The sequence below is a fragment of the Triticum dicoccoides genome, chromosome 2A (assembly GCF_002162155.2).
Source record: "Triticum dicoccoides isolate Atlit2015 ecotype Zavitan chromosome 2A, WEW_v2.0, whole genome shotgun sequence".
NCBI lineage: Eukaryota > Viridiplantae > Streptophyta > Magnoliopsida > Poales > Poaceae > Triticum > Triticum dicoccoides.
In genome coordinates, this window is record NC_041382.1 from 71,123,139 (window position 1) to 71,127,780 (window position 4,642).

Here is a 4,642-nt window from a genome sequence, read left to right on the forward strand (position 1 = left end):
AGGCAGCAGGAGGTGGCACGCAGCCCCCCTTGCCCCAATCCGAATTGGGAAAGGGAAGGGGGCGCGGCCCCCCTTCTCCTTCCTTCTCTCCACCTCCTCCTTCCCCTTCTCCTAGTTGGAATAGGAAAGGGGGGCAAAACCTACTTGGAGTAGGATTGCCCCCCCTTGGGCGCGCCTCCTCCTCCTGGTCGGCCCCCTCCTCCTCCACTCCTTTATATACGTGGCCAGGGGCACCCCATAGACACAACAATTGATCTCTTGATCTCTTAGCCGTGTGTGGTGCCCCCTTCCACCATAATCCACCTCGATCATATCATAGCGGTGCTTATGCGAAGCCCTGCGACGGTAGAAAATCATCATCGTCACCACGCCGTCGTGCTGACGAAACTCTCTCGTGAAGCTCTACTGGATTGGAGTTCGCGGGACGTCATCGAGCCGAACGTGTGCTGAACTCGGAGGTGCCATGCGTTCGGTACTTGGATCGGTCGGATCGTGAAGACGTACGACTACATCAACCGCGTTGTGCTAACGCTTCCGTTTTCGGTCTACGAGGGTACATAGACAACACTCTCCCCTCTTGTTGCTATGCATCACCATGATCTTGCGTGTGCGTAGGAATTTTTTTGAAATTACTACGTTCCCCAACACCTCATGGCTCCCTTGACGTACTTCTTCCGCCTATATATCTCCATATACCCTAAAAACATCCGGGGGCACAATAGATCGGGAGTTCCGCCGCCAGAAGCCTCCGTAGCCACCGAAAGCCAATCTAGACCCGTTCCGGCACCCTGCCGGAGGGGGCAATCCTTCTCAAGTGGCCATATTCATCATCCCGGTGCTCTGCATGACGAGGAGGGAGTAGTTCTCCCTCGGGGCTGAGGGTATGTACCAGTAGCTATGTGTTTGATCTCTCTCTCTCTCGTGTTCTTGAGATGATACGATCTTGATGTATCGCGAGCTTTGCTATTATATTTGGATCCTATGTACTCTCTTGTAATGGATTGAGTTTCCCCTTTGAAGTTATCTTATCGGATTGAGTCTTTAAAGATTTGAGAACACTTGATGTATGTCTTGCCGTGCGTATCTGTGGTGACAATGGGATACCACGTGATTCACTTGATGTATGTTTTGGTGATCAACTTGCGGGTTCCGCCCATGAACCTATGCATAGGGGTTGGCACATGTTTTCGTCGTGATTCTCCGGTAGAAGCTTTGGGGCACTCTTTGAGGTCCTATGTGTTGGTTGAATAGATGAATCTAAGATTGTGTAATGCATATCATATAATCAAACCCACGGATACTTGAGGTGACATTGCAGTATCTAGGTGACATTAGGGTTTTGGTTGATTTGTATCTTAAGGTGTTATTATAGTACAAACTCTAGGGCTGTTTGTGACACTTATAGGAATAGCCCAACGGATTGATTGGAAAGAATAACTTTGAGGTGGTTTCGTACCCTACCACAATCTCTTCGTTCGTTCTCTGCTATTAGTGACTTTGGAGTGACTCTTTGTTGCGTGTTGAGGGATAGTTATGTGATCCAATTATGTTATCATTGATGAGGGAACTTACACTAGTGAAAGTATGAACCCTAGGCCTTGTTTCCTATCATTGCAATACCGTTTACACTCACTTTTATCATTAGTTACCTTGCTGTTTTTATATTTTCAGATTACAAAAACTATTATCTACCATCCATATACCACTTGTATTACCATCTCTTCGCCGAACTAGTGCACCTATACAATTTACCATTGTATTGGGTGTGTTGGGGACACAAGAGACTTTTTGTTATTTAGTTGCAGGGTTGCTTGAGAGAGACCATCTTCATCCTACGCCTCCTACGGATTGATAAACCTTAGGTCATCCACTTGAGGGAAATTTGCTACTGTCCTACAAACCTCTACACTTGGAGGCCCAACAACGTCTACAAGAAGAAGGTTGTGTAGTAGACATCAAGCTCTTTTCTGGCACCGTTGCCGGGGAGGTTAGCGCTTCAAGGTATATCTTTAGATCTTGCAATCGAGACTTTTAGTTTCTTGTTTTATCACTAGTTTAGTTTATAAAAGAAAACTATAAAAAATGGAATTGAGTTTGTCTCATACGCTTCACCTTTTTAATATCTTTCGTGAGTATGATGGAAAGGATAATTGTGCTCAAGTGCTAGAAAAAGAAATCTATAAAATATTTGGCACTAAATTTTTGAATGATGAGCATGATTGCAATGTTGTTAGTATGAATTCTTTGAATATCCATGATACTAATGATGATTGCACTAGTTATGATGTCTCCTATAAACATGTCAATTTCTGTGGAGTACATTGGGTTTGTACGAACACACCAAATAGGGAAGATAGATATTGCAAGAGGCATAAGTACTTAGAAACTAAATTGTTGCAAGAAAGGTTAGATGAATGTGCTGAAAATTTAAATTATATTGGCCATACTTGTGAGCTTTGCAATGAACATGATCATTTCAATACCCAATGCAAATTGTTTCATGGTCGTATCGTGTCCAAAAATTGTGATGACTTGATTTCCCTTGCACATCATAATGAACTTAATTTCCTTATGGGTTACGAAGAAATGAAACGTATAACTAATTATCTTCCAGAATTTGCCCGTTATAAACTTCTTGAATTTGATATAGAGGAAATTTATATGTATTCTGCGGTGAATTGTATTGAAAATCCTTATATTGCCAACTACATAAAGAAAAGAAAACGAATAGAAGATGAAGAGAATACTAATGAAAGGGAAGAGACTTCCCAATATCCTCCTATTATTTCTTATGATGAATCAGGTAACGAGGAGGAGCCTCCTATTCAACCAATCTCATTAATAAGGAGCTCCAAAAAGAGGATTGAACCCACACATGATGTGGTGAAGAGGAAGAAAAGAAAAAGGAAGAGAGGTAAAAAGATATCTCCCCCAAATAATGCTGCTCATATTACTATTGTGCCTCATCAAAATATAATCATGGAAGATAATGATACTTTTTATGATCTTGAAAATCTTTTTGGCACTTGCTTGGAAGAATATGATAATTGCTATACTATTGGTGCTATCCATACTATTAATTATGAGAGTGATTATGCTTATGATTTGAAAAGGCCCAAGCTTGGGGATGCTATGTTTGATGAAGATGATGTTTTTGAGAATATATTTGCTGCAATTAATGTTTGTCCCAAGCTTGGGGATGCTACGTTTAATGAAGATGATATTTTTAGTCTCCCAAGTTTTGATATGCAAATTTATAATGATAATAGCATGCCTCCTACCTATGATGATTATTGTGATGATACTTATGCTATAAAAAGTAGTGATTATATTTATAAAACTTGTCATGATTATGGTTACCCCTCTTCTGAACATTACTCTTTTAATGTGGAAACAATTTATAGTATTCGAGTTTCTTATGATACTCCCACTATTCCGAATGAGAAGAATTTTGCTTATGTGGAGAGTAATAAAATTTCTATGCTTGTAGATCATGAAAAGAATGCTTTAGGTGCTGGTTATATTGTTGAATTCATTCATGATGCTACTGAAAATTATTATGAGGGAGGAATATATGCTTGTAGGAATTGCAATTTGAAGCTATGTGCTTCAAATTTTGAAGCTATGCTTGTTTTGCTTTCCTATGCAAGTTGATTCTTGTTCCCACAAGTTATTTGCTCACAAAATCCCTATGCATAGGAAGTGGTTTAGACTTAAATGTGATAGTCATATTCTTCATGATGCTCTCTTTATGTTTCAATTCTTATCCTTTATGTGAGCATCATTGAAATCATCATGCCTAGCTAGGGGCGTCAAACGATAGCGCTTGTTGGGAGGCAACCCAATTTTATTTTTGTTCCTTGCTTTTTGCTCCTGTTTAGTAATAAATAATTTATCTAGCCTATGTTTAGATGTGGTTTTATTGTTTTAATTAGTGTTTGTGCCAAGTAGAACCTTTGGGAAAACTCGGGGAAAGTCTTGTTGAGCATGCTGTAAAAAACAAAAACTTTAGCGCTCACGAGAATTGCTGCCATGTTTATTTGGAAAGTCATATTTAGTTAATTATTTTTGCAGATGATTAATAGATAAATTCCTCAGGTCCATCAATTTATTTGAGAATTTTATGAGTTCCAGAAGTATACGTTTGATCCAGATTACTACAGACTATTCTGTTTTTGACAGATTATGTTTTTCATGTGTTGTTTACTTATTTTGATAAATCTATGGCTAGTAAAAGAGTTTATAAACCATAGAGAAGTTGGAATACAGTAGGTTTAAAACCAATATATATAAATAATGAGTTCATTATAGTACCTTGAAGTGGTGATTTATTTTCTTATACTAACGGAGCTTACGAGTTTTCTGTTAAGTTTTGTGTTGTGAAGTTTTCAAGTTTTGGGTAAGGATTCGATTGACTATGGAATAAGGAGTGGCAAGAGCCTAAGCTTGGGGATGCCCAAGGCACCCCAAGGTAATATTCAAGGACAACCAAGATCCTAAGCTTGGGGATGCCCTGGAAGGCATCCCCTCTTTCGTCTTCGTTCATCGGTAACTTTACTTGGAGCTATATTTTTATTTACCACATGATATGTGTTTTTCTTGAAGTGTCACTTTATTTACTTTTGTTTTGCTTGCTGTTTGA